Below are 27527 nucleotides of genomic sequence, written 5' to 3'. Positions count from 1 at the left end.
AAATCTACATGAGATGTAGCAGCCTCAGCTGAGACTAGAAAGCAGTGTCTTTGGACAGAACTGTCTGATTGCTTAACAAACAATGCAAAACAGTGTCTATGGAACTGCCTTTGTCCCATTCCCTATTTCCTTCCTCCATGTTGTAGGTTCCTTCAGCTTTCTCCCTTGGCAACAATGGGGCCCCACTGGAAGAAAAGATGCACAAGAGAAGATAATAACTGCTCTGTGGATCCCAGGTGACCTTCCACTTGGAGTCCCTGAAGAACATCTTTGGGATGATCTTGCATCTCATGGCTACTAATGGCTCCCATGTCAATGGGGCTGTGAAACTACTCTGGGTTTTAAAAGTAGTCTTTTGAGGATAGGCTTCAGCACCTTGGATAGCTCCACTGAAGTTCAAGTTAAAACACAAGATAGGTTCTCCATTCCAGACACAGAAGTTGCTAAAGCTTTCATTGTGCCACAGAGGAAATGCTTCGACCAGGCAGGAGAGTGAGACTCTTTCACTTTGTTTCTTTTGCTGCCAAGAGGTAACTTCTACCATTGGGAAATGGGACAGCAATCTAGTATGTTGGGGTGGGGTGGCCCCATTGGGCTCTGGGAAACGCCCATGGTAGTCACGGTTGCCATTCTTTGTCCAGAGTTGGGCTACAAATATGCAAAAACAGCTCCAGTGATGGAAACCTGTGTGAAATGTTTTGCATGTATCTTGTTTTACTTAGCAATTTTTCATGGTATAACATTGCATTATTTTTGAATAAATATAACTGTGGCTACAAGGATGATGGAAAAATACATCTGAAATTCAGAACACCTGGCCTTAACCACACATAAGAAGTATTTTACCGTAGAACATGAACATGGTGTTCTTATGTTTCTTGCTCCTGAACATTAACCTTTTGTCTCAATTCACCTTGAAATATAGAACTCAACATATTAACCTATTAATTTCTACTTCTCTCATTAAAAAATCAAAACAAAAACTTAGCAATACTGAACAGTACATTATTGCCCAACATCTGGTTTAAGAATTTGCTGTGATTTATCTGAGCTATCTATGGCGGGATACAGACCGCCATATAGTACGTCTTCTATACATACTAGGGTTAGGAAGGGGCGGTGCTTCCGCACCCCCCTAACCCTAGTACGTATGGAATACGTACAACATGGCGGCGCCCCTTCCACATGGGGGCCGCCATGTTTACGTATCGGACGCTGAGCGTCCGTACGTGTCGCGGCGCCTATGACGTCACGAGTCCGCGCCAGGCGCCTCGCGACGTCATAAAGGCGCCGCAAAAAGAAGCTCCGAAATGGAGCTTCTTTTTTGCTCCGCGCGGGAGCCGCGCGGTTTGGCTGCTGCGGCTCCCTCGCAGAGCAAATGGCGCCGGCAGGAGACCGCCGCAAAGCGGCGGTCTGTATCCCGCCAATGGCTGCTATCCAGGCACATGCTGGCATTCACCTTTTGTCTTGTGATCTCATGCTACTTGGCTACTTGGTAATTACATGGCTTGTATTTTATCAGAACTCTCTTCTTAACCCTTACTTGCACCTACTTCTCCCTTCTGCTAATTCATTCTGAAAATGTTCTATTCATTTTCTGCCTGAAATATCAGAATCCTGAAATGATCCAAATTACTCCTTTAATGCCATTTCCCTGAGAATATTATGAACTGCTTCCAGCAGTAGGTAAAATAAACTTATAGCACAAATCCAGTCCAGGGTTATTCAAAAGTAAGTTCAACTGTGTTCAATTGGATTTACTCCTAGGTAAGTGCTTAGGCTTCCAGGATTCTTGTTACCAAAAGGCTACATTGTTAATATGAAGATTTATCAATTTTATTCTTGAATGAATGAATGAATGAAAGTTTATTTCTAGACCGCTATTCCTTAGAGATCATAGCGGTTTACAAAATTTAACATCAAAAGACAATACAAAGTGAAAGCCCATAACCCGACAATAAAAAACCCACACGTACCACTTAAAAACAATACAACAATTCTAAAAACATTCTAAACAATTCTATATATTCTTCAATTATATGTTCGCCTTAGGACAGGGGTAGGCAACCTGCGGCCCACGGGCCGGATGCAGCCCGGCAAGGCCTTGGGACCGGCCCCAGCCCAGTCCTGCCGCCGATTGCCGCTGGAGCCTTTGGCCTCTCGTGTGAGGGCGTGGGGCCTTTGGCCTATCAGGAGGAGGCGGGCAAGGGGGGGCAAGCGGCGGGCAAGGGGGGCAATTTTCTATAGAAGCCTCCGAAACATGCATTTATATTAACATTTTTTAAAAAAACAGCAAAATTTTTTGGGTGTCCTCCATTTTTAAAAAAGTGTCCTCCATTTGAAAATTTTGTCCCACATTTGTCCCGCTTTATTTATTTATTTAATTTTTTTTTAAAAAAAAGAAAATATTTAATTATTTATTTTTTGGCTTTGGCCCCCCAGTTGTCTGAGGGACAGCAACCCAGCCTACCCCTGCCTTGGGAGAACAGGACAAGTTTTCCCCTTCAGGAGAAAAACATCAGCTTCTCAGGAAAGTTGCTGGGATCATTCCCTTCACCTTGCTAAGCTAAAAATAGCAACAATCTCAAGATGACCAAAGGTTTTTTCTAAAGCTTAAATGTTGTTGTTGTTGTTGTTTGATTACAGCACCCCAAATCCACCATCCACACACCTAGCTCCCAGCATTTGCACATATCCCAGTACTGACCCCATTCTTTATGCCATGTCACCTGAAGTGCACTGATATCTGGTAATATCAGGAAACACAGCAGGCAGACTGTAAGTCTGGCAGCCAATAGGAGCAGCAGATAAGTGATGGGTTTTAGGGCAACAAGACATAGTGGGAAGCAGTGTGCTGCACAGATCAGAATGTAGGACTAAGGTGGTGAGAGTGTGGGACTAGAACTGGAGAGACACTGTTTTAAATCCCTCTTTATCCATCTATTGAGCTTGGAAAAAATATTTGAGGGATTACACTTCTTATAATCAGCCAGTAACATCACTGGCTGATTATAAGAAGGCTCCTGCAGGATCAGCCTAAACATGTCTCTCACAGGGACCAGATGCTTTGGGGAAGCTATCAAGTGGGACATAGACAAAATTGATGAACCCTACTGCAATCCCCAAGAAATCATCTTCAGTGGCAACCTGAAGATCTCTATATGTATTGGCCTTCACCCTTCAGTGGCAACCTGAAGAGTTTCATATGTTTTGGCCTATACTCTTCAGTGGCAACCTGAAGCTCTCCATATGTTTTAGACTATACTTTTCAATGGCAACCTGAAGGCCTCCATATGTTTTGGCCTACATTCCTCAGTGGCAATTTGAAGATCTCCATATGTTTTGGACTATATTCTTCACTGGCAAAAAAAGCTCTCTATATGTTTTAAACTACAACTCCCATAACCCTGAACCATTACAGCCAGTGGCCAAAAGCGATTGCAGGTGTAGACTAAAACATACAGAGAACACCAAACTAAGCTATAACAGACTAGGGAGGTGCCATTTCAACTTTTCCAGTACAAGGGACATCTTTGTGAAATGAGCTTCAGGTGAGTGGCAACTAAAACGTTAGCTCCTCAGCAGCTGTTCTAAATGCACACAGCCTTTGTAAATAATACCATATATTTTGTGCTTAGGTATTGAATTTTGTTTCCACAGACTGCTGTAGTTGCCAATGCAACACTTGTAGTTCTGCAGGCTCCTGAAGGTCACTGTAATCTAGATTTGTAGTATGAAAGGGTAATTTTTCAAAGCTCTAATGCAGGGGTAGGCAACCTTTTTGAGCCGGGGGCCGGGTTGGTGTCCCTCAGGCGACTGGGGGGCCGAAGCCGGGGGTGGAGCTTCAACCCTCTGGGGCGGGGCCACGTGCGAGGGGTGGAGCTTCCACCCTCTGGGGCAGGGCCGTGTGCCAGGGGTGGAGCTTCCACCCTCCGGGGCGGGGCTGCGTGCCGGGGGCGGAGCTTCCACCCCCCAGGGGCCACGCCTCCCCATCTTTGCTGGCCCCTGACGGGGCCCCAGGCCCCGTCAGAGACCGGCAAAAAAGCTGGTGGGGGCCACCAGCACTGGAGGGGCCCCTGGAGGGCCCCAGCGACGGCACCGGGCCTCCCAGAGGCCCCCTGCCGCCGTCGGAGCCCTCCTGGAGGGCCCCAGCGATGGCAAAGGGCCCCCCAGAGGCCCCCTGCCACCCTCAGAGCCCTACTGGAGGGCCCCAGGGATGGCAAAGGGCCCCCCAGAGGCCCCCTGCCGCCCTCGGAGCCCTCCTGGAGGGCCCCAGGGATGGCAAAGGGCCCCCCAGAGGCCCCCTGCCGCCCTCGGGGCCCTCCTGGAGGGCCCCAGGGACTGCAAAGGGTCCCCCAGAGACACCCTGCCGCCCTCGGAGCCCTCCTGGAGGGCCCCAGGGACTGCAAAGGGTCCCCCAGAGACACCCTGCCGCCCTCGGAACCCTCCTGGAGGGCCCCAGGGACGGCAGCAGGCCCCCCAGAGACCCCCTGCCGCCCTCGGAGCCCTCCTGGAGGGCCCCAGGGACGGCAAAGGGCCCCCCAGAGGCCCCCTGCCGCCGTCGGAGCCCTCCTGGAGGGCCCCAGGGATGGCAAAGGGCCCCCCAGAGGCCCCCTGCCGTCGTCGGAGCCCTCCTGGAGGGCCCCAGGGACTGCAAAGGGTCCCCCAGAGACCCCCTGCCGCCCTCGGATCCCTCCTGGAGGGCCCCAGGGACTGCAAAGGGTCCCCCAGAGACCCCCTGCCGCCCTCGGAGCCCTCCTGGAGGGCCCCAGGGACGGCACCCGGCCTCCCAGTGGCCCCCTGCCGCCCCCGGAGCCCTGCTGGAGGGCCCCAGAGACGGCAGCGGGCCTCTTAAAGGCCTGCCGCCGCTGCCGCCGCTGCCGCCGCTGCCGCCGCTGCCGCCACTGCCGCCACTGCCGCCACAGCCGCCCATCATGGCTTTTCGCCGCTCTGGGCGCCACCATTTTTTCACCCAAAATGGCGGGGAGGTCGCGCGAGACTTCACCGCCATTTTGCCAACCAAAATGGTGGCGCCCAGAGCGGCGAAAAGCCGCGACGGGCGGCCGTGGTGGCGGCGGCGGCGGTGGCAACAGGAGGCAGGGGCTGGCCGCCAGGCCTCCACGGGCCGCATCCGGCCCGTGGTCCGGAGGTTGCCGACCCCTGCTCTAATGTTTTAAGAAAAAACCTAAGGTAAGATTGGAATAATTAAAATGATGACCTGTCTGCTGCCTCCCTAACACAACTATTTCACACTGATTGAATTAAGGCTAGTGCTGTTTATGCACATCTGTTCTGCACTCAGAATTTAGTTTTCAAGTTCAAAATGAAATGTGTTGAAAGGGTATACTTCAGCTGTGCAATTTACATCTGTTAAGAAAGGCAAAGGAAGAAATTGGAGGAAGAAAAGAACAGCTACAATAATAAGAGCCCACCTCTTTCGAATTGTTCTGCTCGTGTTTTGACTGCAATGTGGAATGTGCACTTGATTGATAATGAAGCTGCATGCTCCTGCATATTTTATGATGATTTTGTCAAAATTAAGAAGGCTCTTCAAACAAAGGATCAAACAAACAAATCCACTGAGGTGCAACTCATTACCAAACATTTTGGAAAAGTCTTATCTAGGCCTGAAATTTCCTGTAACAACATCAACATCCCATACGTCTATCTGTAGGTTTGTGACCTGCTTTCTACTCATGATCCCAGACAGAATGGCGTATGAGGTGTGGAGAAAAGGAAGCAGGTTGTGTTTGAGGAAAGTACTGCATCACCCAAGAGAGGTCTCCTAAAATGTCCACCTCCAAGAGAGGCCTAGGGAAGTGGTACAGTTCCCCTCTGCCTTTATGGAGGGATCAGTGTTATTGTGTTGCTATTATCCAATATCCATATTTACCTCAGATATCTATTTGCATACCTAGCAATCAACATTCATTACATTCTTGAAAGGGCAAAAACTTTCACGCTTAATAGGTTTAAAAGCTAGAAGTCAGGAATAAATTAAAGTATGCAGAAATGAGTAACAACTACCACACTTACTGTCTGAAAATAGAACTTAATGAAAGACAATTCAGGACAGTACTCACGCATTCCCTTGCTATGTCCTGTCTTTATATCCAGTTTCCCAGATTCCAAAATGAATTAGTTTGAACCAGAAATACTGAGAAACCTAGAAAACTTTTTTACATCAAGATGGGCTATTTGTCCATCTTGAGCAGTGATTCCCAACCGCTGATCCTCCAAATGTTTGAGACTTCATCTCCCATAATTTCTGATCACTGGCCAAGCTGGTTGGGGCCTCTGGTATCTGAAGTCCAAAACAAATGGAGGATCAAAAGTTGGGAACCAGATCTAGAGTTAACCCTCCACATTTGCAACGTTGACTTTTCCAGCTTTGATTATTCACAGATTTATTTAACATGTTTTCCATAGGAATCTCTAGGTCTTCCAGTTTGTCTCTGCAAGACATAGGCCAGGCACACTGGAGGACCTAAATATTCCTAGAGAAAACACTTCTCTAGACATCTGTAGGTTCCCCAGTGTAATTCCACAGTCAACTTCTCTTAGATGTTGACTGCAGATTTGCACCAAAGGACCTAGTGATTCTAGATAAGTGTTCTCTCTGGGTTTCTCTTTAAAAAGTGTTCTTTTATTTGCATTTCCCCCCACTTTCACAGGGGTCCTGTGCCCCTAACTCCAGTGAAAGCAGAGAGCCCACTGTATATAGCTCAATCTTCCAGGACCATAGTCCCTACAGATGTTTAAGGTTGCAAATTTAGAGCTTTAGAAATGAAATAAAATATATGTGTGTGCTTTGGATATGTTTTTTTTTTTAATTTTGTATATTTTTATGTCTTTTTATATTGTTTTTAGTTAGTTGATTTTAATTGTTTTTAATTTTTTATTGTAAAATCTTTTAAATGATTTTAAATGTGAGCCACCTTGGGTCCCTTTCTGGGAGAAAGGCAATACATAAATAAATAAATAAATAAATAAATAAATAAAATACGATCATCCCAGAATATTGGCCATATTGGCATTGGCTGAAGGAGCAGCAATCAAAACTAAAGCTTGGAGATAATACTTTTTGGGTTCTATTTCCCAAAATCCCCCAGCCACCATGACCATTGAACATGATAGCTGGGGGTTCTAGTAACTGTAGTCCAAAATGTAACTTTTTCAGGCTGTACTTGAACCATCTGGAGTGCATCTTGGTAAGGTTGATAGAAAAAACAATAATGCTAGGGAAGAAAAAGAGGAAGACTATATGCATTCAGTCAGGGAGGCCATGGGCCTGACTCTGCAGGACTTAAGCCACAGGATCACCATGAGTCGGAGCTGACTTAAGAGCAGCTAATAACAACTTAGGGACTGAACCAGGGGCCTTCTGCAGACAGAGCATGTGCTCTACCACTGACATTGTGCATGCAAAGCAAGTACTCTGCTGGGAGCTTTCTGCATAGAAAGCATTTGCTCATTCATGGCCCCTCTCCAGATTTACACACTAAATGTATTTATCGTTGAACTTCTTTAAGGTCAGGAATAGTGTATGTGGGAATAAGCTACTAGGCAGTTTCAGAGTTGCCTCCTATATCTTGTCTACAGCAGCTCACATGCATCTTGGTTATGTCATGCAGAAACCAAGCCTTAGAGAGTTTTTCCTGCTATCTGTCCAATAGACTTCTAAGTACTAAAAAAGCTGTACAGTTTGAAGGCCCAAGGCAATGTCAAATTGCTTTTCCTTCTCTTATTCTAGGGTAAAAAAGCCATTTCAGTTCTTTTTTCACTTCCAAATTTCAACAAGCCACTCTCCTGTTCTCTTCCTGAAATGATACACCTAAGCATAGCCCCATCCTTGCTAGTTATTCTTTGCACCAGAAGAAAAGCACAGAACCTTTTTTTCTCTTTTGCCTTATGTAATCTGTATAGTTTTCCACTGCTCCAAGTGCAATTGGAGCAGGCTGCTTTAGGCAAGCCACGGAAGGGCTATCTGAGGCCTTAGATCCCTTGGACAATGTTGATGACAATGCGTTCTGAACAAAGCAAGGGATTTCTTTAAATAACTTGTCTCCACTGATCTTTGTCTGAACAGCTTAGGAATCCCTTACCTCTGTGAAAAATCAGTTTGACTCTACCAAGATGAAAAGACATGTAATCTATTACATTTTCTTAGCGGCTAGCTCAATGGAATTTGACATGAGAAGAAGTAGGTTCAATTTTTCAGATTGGAAGTTTGCAAACACATGCTTTATTTGTGTGACTTGTATGCAAACCTGTATAACAATGACATAGGGGGGATCGGAGATTTTAGTCTGCTTTTAGTATGGAAATGCAAAAAACAACAATGTAGGGTTGTATAGTATTTACAGTGCTGTTAATCTCTCCGCTTTTGCTCCAATCATACTGTACCTTATTTATTAAGATACTGCTTACAAATCTGCAATTTTAATTTAATTTTCACTAACAGTCTAGATAATATGATGTTTTAGATCTGAGCAGCTAGACTAGTCACTCCACCAAAAGGAGAGCACAGTTTTGCATAAAATATGCATATGCTAATCATGAGCACATGCTAATCATAGCAGGTAAGACTGCAGGCAGGTAACCTTTTCCAGGCAGGGAACCTGGAGTCTGCTTTCCAGGTACGGAGTGTTCATGGATCACATCAAGGCCTCCCAGTCCTTCCTTTTTCTGAAGGTGGACTGTACTTGTCCCAGACAGCTACTCCAGTAAAGCATGGCTGGGCAAGTGCAGACTTTCAGATGATATAAGACTACAATTCCCACACATATGAGTCAACACAACAAATGGTGAAGAACGGGGGAAGTTGCAGTCCAATAATAGCTAGAGCAGGAGTGTGTATAGGGGCCAAGTGTCAATTTCTCCTCTAGATCATTCATGGGCTTCAAACACCACCACCCTCATGTCCAAATAACTTTTTTCTTCTTCTGCAGACTCTCTCAAAATGGGCACAAGAAAATGACATAGTGTCATCTCCTGTTAACAATTTGAGAAGGACTGCAGAGGACACAAAGGTATTTGGAAGCAGTATGGGATTGTGGGGTGCTTGTAGGGATAGGATGGGCATATGTTGTGTGTCTTCATGTGTTATGGGGCTTCTGCATGGTTTGCAGGCATAAACTGCCCAAAGATCATACCATTTTTTAAAAAATTGTACTTTGGGAGACATTGGCTGATTTCAGGGGCCACAAAAGTTGGTTACAGGGCTGCATGTGGTACATGATCCCCACTATGCCCACCCCTGATTTAGAAGGTGGGACTTTTTCCACTCCTGAAATAGAAGACACCTACTTGGGATATTCTGATACTCTTCAAACAGTTCCATGTATATCCTGACACTCTTCCAATACAAAACTGTCCTCTTCAAAAACAGGCTAAGGAAGGATGGTAATTTCTTCCCTTCCAACCTGCTCTCCAAAGCCTATCTGGAGGATCAGGAGACAATATGTAGCAGTGCAAGGCCAATCCTAAGCATTTGGTTCTATAAGGCAAAATACAAAATGTCATCCTGCCCTCCCCCCAATTCCATCTATAAAAACTGACTGGACTGGCAATACAAGGTTACATCATGACTATGAACAGGACTATACATGACAGCAGCACTCTAACCTTAATGAAGAACAAGGCCATACAGTACACATGCCGCTGTCCACAAAGATCTCACCACCATTTGTGTCCTGACACCTCAAACAGATGTTGCAATATAGCAGCAGCATAAGTCACATAAAATCTTAGAGATGTCCTATAGATCATCAAGACCAATCCTCTGCTGAAAACATGCAGGGATAGCTGAATTGGCCATTTAACACATACAAACAAAAATCCATCAGTGATACCTTTATTGCCCAAGCAAAATGCACAATATACTTGTTGCAAGCTTTCAAAGCCTCTGCTGAGTGCATGAATTCCAGCTAGAGCAAATACAGCAGGTAGTGGTCCAGAGTCTTTCTGAAGTTGTCCAGAGAAAGAGGCACTATCACCTTTCTAGATAATTGGTTCCCACCCTTACAAGATGTTCCTTCTAAGTAACTTAAAACCATTAGTCCTACTATCTGAGTAGAACAAACCTGCACCCTCCTCTCTGTGACAGCCCTTGAAGTATTCAAAGTGTGCAATCGTGTTAGCCTTGTCTCTTCACCAGGCTGAACATGCCCAGTTCCCTAAACCTTTCTGCATATGTTTTGTTCTCCAAGCCTCTTATCATCCTTTTTGCCCTTCTATGTACCTACTCTAACTTGTGAATATATTTATTAAAATTCCCAACAGACAGATAGTAAACATATTGAGTGCAGTGTTTCATCTTTGTGTGTAAAAATCACTAGGGTTCCAAATATTTTGTGCCACGTAAATTCATGAGTCCTTGTCTCAGGTGAGAGACATTTGTGACATTACAGGTTTTACCTGTAGAATACAGCACAAGCCAATGAAGATAAACAAATTTATAATATTGCTCTGTATGATTCAGACTGGAGAGATGCAATGGCTTGGTATGATAGGCCAATGAACAGGTAAGGGCACCAACAAGTCAGGATTGCCACATCAGGGGCACCATGTCAGGAAGCTAAGAAAGGTTGGGGGGAGTGCTCAGGAAAGCTCCTGCATTCTAACATCTGCTACCTAATGTGTTTGCTTCCTTCTGAGTAATGGTAGGACCAGCCAACATTTTGGATAAGCTGAACTATCTCAACACTTTTTAAGGTAGCCCTCACAGATCACGTGGCAGTAATCCCAATGGGATGTAACTAACACAGGTGTCACCATGGTCAGATAAGATAGGGAAGAATGCAACTGGTGCACTAGACTTAATTCTGAAAATCCAATCCTACTCATAGAAACCTGCGCAACCAGGTTCAAGGCTAAATCTAGCAGTATACTTAAACTGTGAAGCTGAGACTTCAGAGGGATATTAACCCTATCCATCATGGGTTGAATTCCTACTCCCTGATCTGTCTTTCAGCTACCCAGAAACACATCTGCCTTTGGATTAAGCTTCGGTTTGTTTATCATGATCCAGTCCCTTATCAATAGCACACATCAGAACCACTTCCTTGGATTTAGATGGAAAGGAGAGACAGAGTTGCTGAGCTATTCATTATTCATTATTCAAATGTAAGATTATTATATTCAGTACCAAAATATAAGATCTCCATTTTGGACCAGAATGTACCATGCCTAAGATGTAATGAGGCAGCATACCAATATTAATTCAAACATTACATATGCAGTTCTCCATGGCCTTGAGTCTTCAAGACCAGAACAGGGCACTTGATAACCCAGAATCCTGGAAGTCTCTCATTCCTAAGGTTGCCAAAAGTCAAAATCAACCTGATGGCAAACAACAACATGCAATTCTGTGTACTCAAGAAATTAGTCCAAATGAAATCAGTAGAACTTACTTCATAGTAACTGTGTATATGCCAATTCACACACAACCAAAAGAAATCAACAAGCAGGTAAAGCAAGAGCTACATAATCAAGAAAACTTGAGAAATCAAATACATAATTATTTAACAACATCCTTTTTTCTGTTCCTGATTATTTCCAATGTCACAGCTTCATTACAATCTACACCATAAGATCGTACAATAACCATTTTTGCATCATCCTGCCCATCTGTAAAAGTGGGTCAGTGGGGTGATGAATATGCTTCTAAATTTTAGTCTGAGCCTTAAAAAATCCCAGGTGGTCAGCTCTGGCCCACAAAATAGTTTCAGCACTTTGGATAGCTCATTTGAAGTTGGTTGTTGTTGTTCATGTCAGTGTGCCTTTAAATCTTTCCGGATTATCACAATCCTAAAGCGAACCTATCATGGGATTTTCTTGGCAAGATTTCTTCAGAGCAGGTTTGCCATTGCCTTTCTCCTGAAGCTGAGAGCATGTGACTTGCCCAAGGTCACTCAGTGGGTTTCATGACCAAGCTGGGAATCAAAATTTGGTCTCCAAAATTGTAGTCCAACCCTCAAAACACAATGCCACACCTAAGTCATACTAAAACCTAAACCAGCTTCAACACCTCACTGACACAGAAACCAACTGTCACTGCAGCTCATTCTCCATATATCCACTTGAACTGTTGGCTTGCAGATCATAAACTCTATGATGAATCAGTGATAAAGGGGGGGAAAACCCTGGGGGGGGGAGAGATCCCTTTAGGATGGTCTTCTTGGTCTTCTACAAACTCAGACCACATACAAGATTTTCATCAAGGGATATAATCACTATGAACACAGAGTAGTTTGGTTAAAATGCAAGGTCAGTTTGAAAGAATGACCAATAATCACCTCACCACGGGACTATTTCAGAACACATGTGGACACACTCACTTCAACTCCTGATATAGGAAAGAGTCAAGAGAAAATCCTAGCCAGAAAAAAAGACCCCCAACAAACTCTGCTGAGATTTGAAGAGGAACTCTTTCTATGTTAAGAGTAGCATGCCAAAGCCTTGCAAAAGGCAGATCTGTTTAAATTGGGATTTACATACACAGCAAAATGGCAAAGTCCTTCATTTATTCTACAAACCTCTTAGAGACTGCTGCATGTAGTTTTCAACTTTGGACATGTTAAATCTGTAATGTTTGTTTAGTGTCAGACACCACAGCCTAAGAAAAAATACAGAGAAATCTGAGAACGGCAGGAAACATGATAAAAGATTTTGAATTTGTATTAAGCAATCAACATTTCTAGTGCAACTCAAATACTGGAAGGCAGAAAAACATGCAATATTATCCAAATACCAAGAAAGAATGCAGATAATTTTGCTGTACTTGCTCCTTATAAGTTAGGATAAGGCAGAAAGGTAATGAATTTTAAGCTACAGGAAATTAGATTTAGGCCAAATATTTGAACAGTCTCCCTCACAATAATAAAGACTGGAACAAATTTTCTAGAATGTTCCACTCTGGGTTTCATTAAGAATCCCCTTTACAAACTTCTGTTAAAATAGAACAGTTTGAAAGTATTTTACAGCACACTCCTATACATGTCTACTCAGAGATGAGTCCCAGTGAGTTCCATAGGACCAGGAGGACCCATTAGGCAAAATGATGTAGCTGCTTGAAGTCATGGGTGTCAAGCATAGCAAAGAAAGAACCCCTTGAATCACAGCTTCACTTACAGTGTTCATGGCTACACTGTCCGCATTGTGAAAAATGACCCCTTAGAACAAGGCATTTATGACTAGGGAGTGGTGAAGAGAGCCAGCTGTGAGAAAAGACAACCTTGATGAGACAAGAGAGCACAAAAAAGACAAGAGGGGCTGTGGGTGTCAGGAGCAGCAAATAGCTGTATCAGATGGTGAGACCCCTTTGCACTGCCCTGAATTGTACTGGCTCCTAAGCAAATATATATCCAGTAAGCACATAGCCTTAAAGTGAACATTTAGCTCCACGATTCTCAAAGATAGCTCTAATCTTATACACATACAGTAAATAATGAGAGTGACCTTATTCTCTAGACTTGCCCTAGTTTTCACACACCTACAAAATTGTTGAAACAATCAAACAGAATAATCTTTGTTTGTTTTGATTGTAACTCCAATCTTCCTTTCAAAGGTTTTGAAATCCATGTGTCCCACATTGAGGCCTTATTCAGAGAGGAAAAATAATCCAGGATCAATGCAGGTTGAATCTTTGTTGTCCACATGCATCCCAAATGCATCCTATTCAGGGGGGCTGCCACCCCCCCCTTAACCTGAGATAATCAGAATCCCTTTTTCTGATTTTTTTTCATAAGCTTAGCATGTCAGCAGTGTGAATAATGATGCAAATAGATCAGGGATTGAACCCTGCATACATGGCTGCATCTTTCCCCTCTGATGAGAGAAAAGGAGGACTCTCTCTCTCTCTCTCTCTCTCTCTCTCTCTCTCTCTCTCTCTCGTTTTCCTTTTCCCCTACCATCTCTTGGCGGCCAGCGGCTCCAGGTATCAGGGGGAGACACTGCTGCCCTACCAATGCCTCAAGACACATGGCTAGGGACAGTTTCTCCCAGGGGTCTCTGGCACCCTTGTGGGAGAGGGATGGTCCCTTTAGAACATGGAGAGATGCGACGAGATGCATTTCTGATGAAAAAAATAGTGTGAATAGCAAACACATAATGCATGAGTTGGCTTATTCAAATCATCACACTAAAAAAATCATCTGAATGACCCCTAGGTTAGCTTTAGCTACTCACCAGCATAAGACACTTGCTGACTGGGGATGACTGGAACTATAATGCAACATATTTGGAGGGCAGCACATTAGAGAATGCCAACATGTTTCCCTGTCATTCTCTGGCCCAAATATAGAGAGTGTATTAAACCACCTAGTAGTCTGAACAAAACTGGTAGGCAAAATAAGGATTTGTATATCAACAAAGTGGTGGGTGCACCAGGAAGAAGAAGCTAGAATAAAACCCATGGCAAATCAACCATTTCCATTCCTTCAGCTTTATACAGAAGACAAATAAATCTCAAATTCTTCACTCAGGACAAAGGCACTTCTGTCACTTACATCAGCAGATACAGCAGAAGCAAGTTTGGTCCAGATTTCTTCCAAGGAACATAACATGAAATCACCCTAAATGAGCTGTAACCTAACCATTAATATGTTCAGTGTGTCTCTAAAACAGCTTGAAAATAAGTAGCTACAAATAACTAGTTCAAGGGTGGGGAACTTCTTTCAGCCTAAGGGCAACACTGAATTCCAGAAAAGATCTTGGGGGTGCATTCCAGAGCTGGGTGGGACAAAAGGATGCAATAAAAAAAAATCCCAGCTTATTTTAGCTTAAAAGTTTTTACTGCCAGTAACTAACCTCTAGGAAACATATTCCATATTCAGCATGAAAGTGAGAGGGAAGCGACATTTAAGTATGGAAAACCACAAAAACTGGTGTCAAGCAGAAGGAGGGATGGCCATTTCAGGAAGCTCAAAGGATCTGTTTGAGGAAGGCTGAATTTTGTCCCAGGGCCTGAATTTACTTACCACTAAACTAGCCACAGTATCAGCTGGTATTTGGTTTCAGGACCCCCTGTGGATATCAAAATCCATGGATGCTCACATTTCATTATATACATATAAAACAGCAAAATCACAGTTAGCTTTTGGGACTTTTTATGTGTAAATATTTTAGAACCATGGTTGGTTGAATTTGTGGATGCAAAACCCATTAATATGAAGAGCCAACGGTATAAGTAATGAATTTTCCCCCCAGTGATAGGCATCATTAATATTATCATACATTCTTTTCCTCAACAACGAGACTAACAGAGGTCTAAATACGAACAAATGCGATACAAACTGAAAGCCAAACAAAAATATCAGTAATGTGTGTGTGCATTTTTAAAAAAATTAAATGATCTATAAGGTTAAAACCATTTTAAATTCATTAAAAGGCAATACAAAAAACAGCAACAAAAGAAGCACAGGACACAATTAAAAGCCCATTGTAGTCTATTTCTAGAAGCCCAACAGAATAGTTTTTACATGCCAATGGAAGGAGAGCAAGATGGAAGCCATCCTGGCATCCCTAGGGAGGGAGCTCCAAGGTCTTGGAATAGGCATCAAGAATGCCCTTTCCTCTGTTCCCACCAAATGAAACTAAGGCTGCATTCACACTGTAGAAATTATCTGGTTTGATTACCATGGTTTAATGCTATGAAATTCTGAGAATTTTAGCTTGTGGCACCAGAGGATAGCATGGAGCCATGGCAGTTAAAAGTGGTGTCAAGCCAGATTACTTCTACAGCCCAAGAAGGTATTGGGACAGAGAGAAGGGCCTCTCCTGAAGATGTTAGAGATTAAGTTCACTACATTAGAAGATGACACATCACTTCCTTTGCAGGGCAACTGTAAGGGCTTCATTAAAAGGAGAAATATTGCATGTTCCAGCTTGTTTTTATTGCATCTCATGCTGCTGCCATGTGTTCTGTTGTGGGTGCTGAGGCACTGAAGAGGTGAATAGGAGAACACAGTGGTCAAGGGCTGATATCATTTAAGTTTGTTTTAAAAAGTAACTCAAAAGAAATTATTTTAGTTACTTTTGTGAAATGGGAAATTAAAAAAGATACTTTAATCATTTGAAGTATAGTGATAACTCACTACTGGGATTATCGGGGCCCTAGGAATTATAATGTACAGTTCCTAGTTTGCCAAGTACTTCCAACTACTTTTTAAAAGTAATGTTTGAAGCACTACTCTAAAACTTGCAAAAAAATCATAGAGTTGGAAGAGACCACAAGGGCTATCCAGTCCAACCCCATTCTGCCATGCAGGAAATCACAATCAAAGCATTCCCAACAGATGGCCATCCAGGCTCTGTTTAAAGACTGCCAAGGAAGCAGACTCCGCCACACTCTGAAGGGTCATGGTCAAACAGCTCTTACTGTCAAAACATTCCTCCTAATGTTGAAATGGAATCTCTTTTCCTGTAGCTTGAATCCATTGTTCTGTGTTCTAGTCTCTGAAGCAGCAAAAAAACAAGCTTGCTCCATCCTCAATGTGATACCCTTTCACCCCTTAACCATCTCTTCTTCAGGCTAAACATACCCAGTCTTTCCTCATAAGGCATGGTTTGCAGACCCTTCACCAGAAAATGGTGGGACCCAAACTCCATCATACGCAGAGTGGTTATTACCAATTCAAGTTGTATTAATTTTAATGGGTCTGAGAAAAATCTACATTAAACTACACTCTGTTAATTGGAGAAACAACAAAACGGTTGTACTGAACAACACAAATGCTAGGCTATTCCAGACAGAAGTCTCTTAGTGCAAATAATCAAAGGGCATTGTGCAGCTATTCTATCTTTTTTTTCTTAACAGCTTTTTTAATGGTAAGAGGAAAAAAGTGGAAGCATCAGTGGGAAAACATGGAAGGACCACGAACTCAAGACAACAACATCTGACATCCCCCAATAAAACTGAAAGTACAATTGTATAAGTGCACAATTGCTTGTTTGTTTGGAATCTCTTACCAGGATCAACTAAGCCTCATCTATCTTCCATTCTTGCTACTGCTTTACCAAAACTTGTCCTCTTCTATCTTTTGGCTGGTGACATGACTAGCCAAATAATATCACCTATAAGTAAAATCACCTGTAAGCTGAAATCCCCACTGTCACTCTCTCCCCTTTCCTCCCCACCCAGCAACCAGCTTTCAGGAGCATCCCCAACTCCATCTCCAGTGCATTCTTTTATTCCCCCCCCCTTTCTTTTGAGTCTTTTTAAAAACCATTTGGCAGCACCCAATGGGGAGAAAATGCCTGCCCTAGCAGGCAGTTTGCAGTCAGGCATATAGACAAACACAATACATTCAGTATATGTAGGTTTCATTGATCTAATGTCCTCCATTAGCCATGTTGGCTGGGCTGATGAGTGTTGTAATCCAACTTCTCTAGAAGGCAGTAGGTTGGGTAAAGCTGTGGCACAGCCATTTCCAAGACAAACAGGAATACCTTCACAACACATAACCATAATCAGAACAGATGTCTCCCTGTCCGCACTTTGTACTGTTTAGTAAGAGATTGGGTGTGATGATTTGATTATTGTCATATGACCATAAATTTAAGAATAGTACTTGTAAAAAAGGGTTAGTAAAGACTGATGAAAGTCCTGAGACAAATATGAAGTAATGAAGTTTTCCTCTGACCAACTTCCCAGGGGAGAAGGTTGGAGAAATGCCATGATACGTACAGAGGAAACTGAATGGGATGTTTATGTGGGATGTTGACACAATGTTCTTTCAACATAGTGTACGGTATACTCTAATGATGAAACAGGGCAATGACTTTATTGTTCCCTGTTTCCACCCCAGAGCCTTGGTAGAGCTTGCCTTGGATGCCTTAATCAAAGAACATGATGGCCTCCTCTACTGATCTGCTCACAGAAACTGACCAGACTGGCTACAAAATCTTACATCAACACTTACATTAGGTCAGCATCCTCCACCCACCTGGAGGAAGCAAGATAGCTTAAGAGGTGCAGACCAAACAGAGTGCTTGGAAGGGAAGGGAATAGCCAGGAAAGAGCTGGTGTAGTCTCTGCAACATCATATGTGCAGCCTGAGGGGGTGGCCTCTCATGGTCTAATGAAGAAGTCAGAGCTTGCCAAGAGTTACCATCCTTTAAGAATATATGCCTGTGTAATGTTATTCAGTTATGAAACTGGGGGCTTGTTGCAGGTGTATTTCAAGAACTACCGTATATACTCAACCATAAGTCGACTTAATGTATAACTCAAAGGGACGTTTTGGGGCCAAAATTATGGATTTTGATATGACCCATTATAAGTCAAGGATAAAATTTAGTGACGTGAAGCAAAGGAAAGTGATACCAAAGAACTTAACAAACTTTCAGCAGGCATAACAGTTTGTGCTCCCACTAAAGGCTGGTTACATGAGATAATAGAGAGAGTCAGTGCTTTCTGGACAGATTATACTTTTGCCTTTCACCAGGGGATGCTTCCTTTTTTACAAGGGTTAAAGTACAATACTTACACTGACCCATGGATAAGGTTTTTTGGGTCAATTCCTTGACTAAAATTTCTAGACTTATACATATGTATATACAGTAATAGAGTTGTAGCCATTGTATTTCAGTATGTCAGCCTTGGCTTTTTTTATTTCCATTATTTATTCCATTCATCCTCAAGGGAGAGGTTTCTTTCAGTCCCACCATTCTCACAAATACATTTAGTAAGGACATAGAAAAGGGGCTTCTTGGCAGCTGCTCCCAAGCTGGGGAATTTCCTCTCATGGGAGACTAGGCTGAGCCCCTCCCTGTTTCCCTTTCAACAGCAGGTAAATATTTTTTTTGAACAGGTATGTGGCTGACTAATTGTCTAAGCAGTAATCTGTTTTATTGGAATGTCAGTACTGTAACTTTATTTGTAGTATCACCATCTTTGTGTTTTGAAATGATTTTATACTGTTTTAAAGTACTGATATTTTAATGTGATCATTTATTTAGAGGGTGTTAGGAAGAAGGCAAGATATCAATTAAATAAATTAAAATTACAGCTATGAACATTATTTTGTGATCATCAGTGTACACAGTTGTAAGTTGACTTTGGTCAGCTCTGTGTGCTAAAAAGCAGCCAGTGCATTCTTGACAATAAATAAAATATTCCAAAATAACAATTAAGTTACAACAAGGCAATCTTCCCCATCCTGCAAACATTTGCCCCTCTAAATATTTGGGTTTACAGCTCCCAGCAGCCCTAGCCAGTATGACTAATGATCAGAAATTATGGCAGCAGTAGTTCAAAAAATCTGGAGAGCATCCAGCTGAAAAAGGTTGCAATAAAAATATGGAGGACAATCCTGGCTCATTATAATCAGTGGAAGTCATGATCATGACTTTACAGCAGGGATGAGAATTGTGTGGCCTCCACATGTTGGACTGCAACTCCCATAAGACATAGTCAGCACAGTCAATGGTCAAAAATGCTGGGAGTGGCAATATAATATTTAGAAGACTGCTTAATTCCTACTCACCTTAGTAGGAGGTGAACTACTGTTCTTGATTGCCCACATTATTATTCCAAATTAGCTCAAGGCCCATTTGGTAGGTTTATTGTTTATGACCTATTAACCCTATATGGCCAGACTATCTGAATGACCTTATCTCCATTATGAGCCTGCTGCCCAAGTTTTAAGATTCTCAGGGGCGGGTCTTCTGTCACTGTAACAGGTATGTCTGGTGAGGACACAGGACAGAGCTTTCTTGGTGGCTATTCCCAAACTGTGGAATTCCTTCTCATGGGAGTTTCCCAAGTGGGTTTCTCTCTTCTCACACACCTTTCTGTTTACCCAGGCCTCTCAAAATTAATTATCTCTTGCATAAAGTCTTTTAACTGGGGTTAAAATATATATTTGTATCATAACCATATTATGTTTTAACAATTCAAAGTGCTGGTGGTGACCTATAAAGCCCTATATGGCTCAGGTTCAGGCTATTTGGCAATTTTATCTCCCTATATAAGTAGGCCTGGCCTCTGATATCCTCAGGGGAAGCCCTTCTCTCTGTCTCACCACCATCAGTAGCACAGTTGGTGGGGACATGAGAGAGGGCCTTTTCCATGGCTGCCTCTAGACTGTAAAACTCCCTGCCCAGGGAGACCAGAATGGCCCCTTCTTTGATGGCCTTTGCAGACAGGTGAAAACCTTCCTCTTCAGACAGACGTTCAAAACAGAAAGCTTTTAAAGAATAGCCTAGGGTGCTATATTGTTTCAATGTATTTTAAACATTTTATCTTCTTAAAGTATTTGATATTTTAGAACATAATTTGTTTTAATTACTGTAATGATTTAATGCTGTTTTAATGTAATATTTTTGTATGTTTTTAATTGCATTGTTTTTTAATGTTGTAAGCTGCCCTGAGTCCCAGCCCTGGGAGAAGGGTGGCATATTATTATTATTATTATTATTATTATTATTATTATTATTATTATTAAACTGCCTTCTTACAACTGCTTTAAATTAATATTTTAATATGACTACTTATTTAATTGTTTATCAATTATTTTAATTGGATTTTGTTTTAACACAAATTGTGGCCTGTATCTGATCTATACAAGGTGAAAGGCAAAACAATGAATACATCAAGATAGGAATGAAAAGATGAATTCTAATCCTTTCTGTGCACACCTCCCATCCATCACAGCAACTATTTTGGTGATTACCCCACCACAACATTGTCCCTATTCACTGTATTTTCACTTCCACCATAAGAATGAATGGCAATCATTCACAAATACTAAATGTATGAGATACAAATATATTGTCCCATAATTTTGCTGCTGTTCCAGAGACTAGAACCCAGAGCAATGGATTCAAGGTACAAGAAAAGAGGTTCCACCTCAACATTAAGATGAACTTCCTGACAATAATGGTATGGTGGAGCATCCTTCTTTGGAGGTTTTCAAACAAAGGCTGAATGGCCATCTATTGGGGTGATTGTGTATTACTGCATGGCAGGGGTTTGGGCTTGATGTCCCTTGTGGTCTCTTCCAGCTCAACAATTCTATGGTCTTAGAGCAGCCCTCCCCAATCTGAATTCTTCCAGATGGGCTGAACTATAACTTCTATCCTGGCTGAGGGAATATGGGGCTCATAGTCCAACATACTTGAAGAGTGCCAGGTTGGAGAAGGTCATCCAAAACCTGAGGTGGGTATACTCTGGAGTGGAAAGGACCACACTGCCCACTTTTTGGGCTCTTCCAGAGCTTTGGAAGACCAGTCATATTATCGCAGCCAAGATGTTAGGTGACCAGAAGTGTTCTGCATTAGTTCTAATCACCTCTTCAGAAATGAATCCCCAAAACAGCATCAAACTGACTTGAGAAGAGTTTTTTTTTAAAAAAAAAAAAAACCTTTTACATCTCGTTACTACTGGAAGATCCTGGCTGAAAAACTTTTTCAAACAAAAACTGAGGGAGTCAAGGCCTTTGCGAGGTCATGGGGTCTGAAGGACCATACTGAACCCTCCAAAGGGCCACAAGATTTTCATCCATGCCCTGAAGTCTTACATGAAAAATCTCTATCTCTCTCTCTCATTCTCCCCCCACCCCAGCTGCATCCTATACTATAGTTTGCTCACTTCTCCTATAGGACAGTCTTACTCCAAGTGGTGGTCTTTGCTCCCTGAGCCATTGACTTCATCTCTGATGAACTTCCAGAAAACAAAAAAGCAATTGTTTCAAATATGTGCAAATATTGTGCAGGTGCCTGTCATAATAAAAAGAAGAAAGCCTCCCAGTCCTCAGATTACCTGAGAAGCACTTTGTGTAGAACTTGGCAGCAGCCAGTGAGAATGGATGGGTGGCCTCATGTTCTGTTTGTCTTCGTTACATGAAAGCATGACAAAATTTTAGGATGGGTACAAATTTGTATACACATTGTTTATTTCAGTGCCCATGGCACAACACTGCCTTCAAGAAGAATGTGTGTACTGTATATGTGCCTTCAAGCTGCCTGTCTACTTATGGTGACCCCATGGATTTCATAAGACTTTCTTTGGCAAGGAATACTGAAAGGTGCTTTTGCCAAGAAGAATAGAATCAAAGAGTATCCAAGCTTCAAAGAGCTTTCCTTACATTTCAAAGTGGGAGAGACAACAGAAGAAGTGGGAGAGGCAAAGGTTACAAAGGACAAATGTGAGCAATTGGTTTTGTTACTTAGCTTACAGACAATACAAAAAAAAACCACACGCAAATCATCACTGAAACATATCCAAATATAATGGAACAAAGGACAGTAAGGAAAACAAATGGAATATGCAGTATGCAATCTGGGTCATGGTTCTGCTTTCCTTCCTGATGTCCTTTTGTGTCCTACTGAGGTATCTTAAAATAACTGGTAATATGAGGTCCTCTTTAGGCTAACAGACTCTGGGCAGCTGATTCTATTCAGTTTCCTTGATTCCAGCATTTTGTGCCTCACTTATTTGGGTTTTGGTTTCATCTCCAAGCTAATAACAAAATGTGCATCTCTCAGAAAAAGTGAGACATATATAACACAAACAGTCAGGTCCAAAAGATCATTTTAAAAACATACTGCAGGCTTGCTTTATGTGTATGTGTACATGTGCAACTGGTACTGTAGGCATATCTAAAGACTATAATGGATCTTCCTTGCTGAAGATCTCTGGATTTGTTGGCACTGCAATTTTATTAAGACACCTCATAATATATATATAAAAATGCTATCCCAGGGAAGCTGATGCATTATTCTTGTTGCACCTCCTGCCTCAAGCTATCAGTAAACAAGCAGTGACATGAATGAAGTCTACCCAGCAAAAGGCTGCCTTTCACAGCTCCCACTATCCAGGGTCTGGCTGGCCAAACCACTGCATATAAAACAAAGTTTTAGTTCTTCTTTCTCACTCACACATATACAGAGAGAGACAGCTTCAGTTACACTTCTACCATTTCCTGTGGAAAAATGAAAGCTTTTGAAGTATGTGTATATATGATATGCTGCCGAAACATATGAAAAGCCTCTACAAAAATATACACTGAGGGAGGAAAAGAGACATAACAGAGCTACTCAGCCAAATACCCCTCTGTGAAGTTCACTGCAGATGTTATTGTAAATAATGCTGGGAGATGTCCCTCCATCTGTCTCTGTCTCCCCAGTGTCCACAAACTCTTTTCCTCCCTCCTAATCTATTGATGCTGCAGTTCTGAGGGAGGAACAGAACCATATAGGATTGTTTGGCCTTTATCTCCACACACACCTACAAAAAAAAAAGCATGCCAAAACCTCTCCAACCCCACAGCCACAAGTCTTTAATAAATTTTCATGGATTTTAGAAGAGGCATATGAAAACAAATCTCTATGTCTTCCTTCTTTCCCCCTCCCATTACATTCCTTGATCTGTTTGATTAAAACATACGGCTACCCTATGGCTAAGTGCCTTACATACAGATATCTACTGATTAGTGAGAAAAGGAGCTAATACATGAGAAAGAGTGGGGGGAAAAATCTTCAAAGAAGAGGATGTCAGTCACAGATGCTCAGTTTCTTTGAATTACATTCAGACTGTATAAACCTAATAAAATTCACAGACATGGGATTTACTGGGAGGCTACAGTGGGATCTATTGTGAGGTCAATTTGAAAACAATGATCTCTCCAGCCGACAACAAAAATAAACACCTCTACTTTGCAGTCTCCAAGTGAGGATAACTCAGGAAGCTGAATTGCAAAAGGAGCAGGATTTAGGCTTATTAGGAACAAGTGCTTCAAGCCCAAACATGATAGCAGTTACAGAGTCCTGCTCAGAGCTTCAGCTTCCCATTTTGGCTAGGGAATTCTGGGAGTTGTAGTCCAAATAAGTAATGCTTCTATGATCTGATTGTGACCATAGAAAGTGTTGTGCCATTAAAGAGAATGAAAAAAACAAAGGGGGGGGAAGCAAGCAAGCTGAATTTGCCTTTAGAGAGGGTTTGCCCTGTAGGTTGCTAGTGGACACCCTTAATCCCTCTTGCACTTGTAGTATTACATGTAATGCAGTTCTGAATATGCAGAGGAATCCACTGATGGCTACATTTGTATGTCAAGCATCATATGTTTTCCACATCTCTTGTCAAGAGATGTGCTTTGCCTGAACTGTGTTACTGGTCCTGCATCCCCTTGCTGTAATCACAGAGCTTTCCATATTGATTGATAAGTCAAGGAATATTCTCTATTAAACCAGCTGGTGGTGCAAGAATTACAGTAGGGAAAAACAGGATGCTGTCAGGGCAAGAATTCATGAGGAAAGAACCCCACTCTGCAATATGAGCCAAAGTGTCCCCAAACACAGCAGGGCTTACTTACATTATTTTGAAGCATAGGAAGTAATATGCATGAACATCTAAAGAAGGGATTCCTCAAAACAATCACCTCCAGAGTCTAATGTTCTACTAAGAAAAAATGGTGGATAGAGGAAGACTGAAGTATCTCTGCAGTTACCTCATTTACAAAAAAGACTGTGTGGACCAAGTAGAGTAATTGGGATAAAGAGCCATCTGTGATAGCTAATGTTGTTTTCAACGCATTTATAAGACTGAAAAGCTGAGGGCTGGCAACTTCATTCCACCTAAGCTTCTTGTTTGTATTGTACAAAACCAGCCACCTGTTTGTATTTTGCAACTCTTGATGTTTCTATTTGGCTGTGGCATGGTTGTGAAACATCCAATGTCTCACAAGAAGTGGTGCAACTGAGGCAATCAGGTCCCTCAATAGTTTTTCATGTAACATACTAAAGCTCTGCAGAAACCTCAGAGGCTGCACAGTCAGACTTGCAGAATGTGTGTGTGTGTGTGTGTGTGTGTGTGTGTACCACCTTCAAGTCTCCTGTCGACTTATGGTGACCCCGTGGATTTCATAGGGCTTTCTTAGGCAAGGAAAACTCAGAGGTGGTTCTGCCAGTTCCTTCCTCAGAAATATTGCACATTGCACCTGGTATTTGTTGATGGTCTCCCATTCAAGTAATGGTCAGGGATGACCCTGCTTAGCTTCCAAGATCAGACAGGATCTGGTATCTAACCTTTTTGTTCACATTGAAAGACTCTGTTCCCCAATCATTTGCAGATTAGGGAATTTTAAAATAGATTCTTTCAAAATGCGAACAAAAGGGATAGCGGCATCATGTCAGGAGAATTTAAGTCACCTTTTGGAGGCAAAATGAACCTACATGCAGCCAGTATGGTATTGCAGTTAGATTATTGAACTACAACTTGGATGATACAGGTTCAGATTCTCACTCAGACATGAAGCTAATTCAGTAACCTACTCTCTACAAGGTTCTTGTGTGAATAAAATGGAAGCGAGCTATGCTTACCACCCTTTTGCTCCTTGGAGGAAGACAATCAATATTTAAGAATCCCTCATAGTTTGTACAGGTTACAAGAGGAGTACAGCTCTATTGCATATTAGTTCCACAGGGAAAACTTTCTCCATTACCATGCATGGCATTTGGCATGCAATACAGTCATCTATAACAAAGCAAGGGTACAATATTTCTCAGTGTCTGACTGCTGTGGCAAGAGAGAACCACTGTGGGATACTTGTATATATGGGTCTTAATCAGCACTATAATTTACCACCAGGTATTTAGTGTTTTATCATGGAAGCAACATAAAAAAATAACCACATTCAAAACAGACATGACTGCAGTCACATGCTATAGTCTTCTGCAGATCTGGGCAAGAGATGTTTGAGCACTACATCCACCTCTTAGCTCTAGGCAACATAATGCATGCGTCTAACTAAAAGATTGCATGTACAGCGCTGTGTAAATTTACAGCGCTTCATAAATAAAGGTTAATAATAATAATAATGCAGTACAGACCTCTCCAACACTGGAACTAGTACTATCCAACAGTTCGGCATGGCTCCAACATTAAGCACACCACAACATCCCTACCAAATATTAATACAAATGCCAACATTTCCTAGCACCACAATGGAGGCAACCAGAGTGGAAGACTTGACTACACAATTTCCTACCACCATAAATGCTACTAGTCGGCATTGGGAAACCTTGGGAGTCTAGTTGGCCATTCCCTTGTTACAGGTAAGGAGAAATCAAGGCAACCTGCTGTTGACTGAGCATTAGCCTGAATGTAAAGCCTGTAACAACCCAAGTCTATGCACCCTTGCATGGATGTCAGTCCCAGTGGCTTCAATGGAGTTGACTCTCAAGTAAAAACAAGCCAACAGTGTAGTATTTCTGTGTAATGTAAACAATTATTATGGTATTTTACTTCAGGTACATCTAATCTAAGAAACTTGTGCTCCCCAGAGGTACTGGCACAGGGATGCTGGGAACTGCCATCCAGAATATCTGGAGGCTGCAAAAGGGGAAGACCTATGCCATAATCCAGTGGTGGGTCAACTGTGTTTCCTATGTGACTAGACTGCAGTTCCTACCAGCCCCATCCCACACAGCATTGTCATGCTAGCTAAGGATGGTAGGATTTGTAGTTCAGAGACATTTAGAGGGCTACATTTTCCATCATACCTGCCAAAATCAATCTGACAGTCTCAAACATGTGTCCAGTGGCTCTCTTTGTTTACTTTTGCTGCCACAGAACAAGGGGACCCTTTGGGGAGGGACTCGCTCCCACACAAGTATGCACAGGACTGGCCGCTAAAACTTGTACACCCTGCTCCAGCGTGAAATGCTGCCGTGTTCTTCCCTACCATCCCACGCTGCATGGCCACACATGCACACCCCTTTCTGTGTGTGTGTGTGTGTGTCCTCCTGCCTGGCAGAGAGCACCCAAGCCTTTCCAGGGTAGGTGTGTGTGTGTGTGCTTTAATAGTGTCTTCCTGTACGGCACAGGGTTGGATTTCCTGACCCTGGAGGTCTCTTCCAACCCTAGGATTCTAGGGAAGCCAGCATCTCCATTAACCCAAGGCAGCTCTTTTGCAACCATCCTTGTTGAACAGTGATGGCTTCCATGTGAGTGGGATGGAGAATCCACTCTGGGTTCTAGTCCAAACTTAAGGGATCTGTTTTAGGCAAAGAACCTATTTTGAAGACAGGGATTAGCACCTTGGATAGCTCCTTCAGACTTCAGACTAAGGTCCAAAACACACTGCAGAAATAATCCAGTTTGAGACCACTTTAACTGCCCTGGCTCAGTGCTTGGGAATCCTGGTTGTGGCACCAGAGCTCTCTGATAGAGAAGTCTAAAGGTCTCACAAAAACCACAGTACCCAGAATTCCCTAGCATTGAGCCAGGGCAGTCAAAGTGGTCTCAAACTGGATTATTTCTGCAATCAGTTTGTTTTGGACCTAAAGCCCATAGTGGATTTGTTGCCATACTGACCATGGAAACCAACAACTACCATAGTGGTTGAGCCTCCAGTTCTCCTTGGTCTTCAGAAAAAGTCATTAAAATGGGACATTCTAAAACAAATGACAGTATCTGCACATAGAGAAACCATACTTGCCTACAGGCAAACATTAGAGACTACTTGCCCATAAAGAAATATAGGAGAATACTTGCCCTGTGGGCAAATATTCCCCTATCTTTC

At 42.6% G+C, this 27527-nt stretch overlaps 1 protein-coding gene across 2 annotated transcripts in view; it reads right to left on the bottom strand.

The window, feature by feature from the left end:
• The window catches only part of LOC149311843 (ankyrin repeat- and BTB/POZ domain-containing protein 3-like), a 286151-nt gene that overhangs the window by 255896 nt on the left and 2728 nt on the right, over window positions 1-27527 (bottom strand). The gene's annotated exons all lie outside the window — the stretch shown is intronic.

This window comes from Sceloporus occidentalis, unplaced genomic scaffold (genome assembly GCF_023333645.1).
Source record: "Sceloporus occidentalis isolate IW3139 unplaced genomic scaffold, rSceOcc1.0.p SCAF_5, whole genome shotgun sequence".
Taxonomy (NCBI): domain Eukaryota; kingdom Metazoa; phylum Chordata; class Lepidosauria; order Squamata; family Phrynosomatidae; genus Sceloporus; species Sceloporus occidentalis.
Note: the sequence above shows the minus strand (reverse complement) of the source record. Positions and strands in the feature narration are given on the sequence as shown.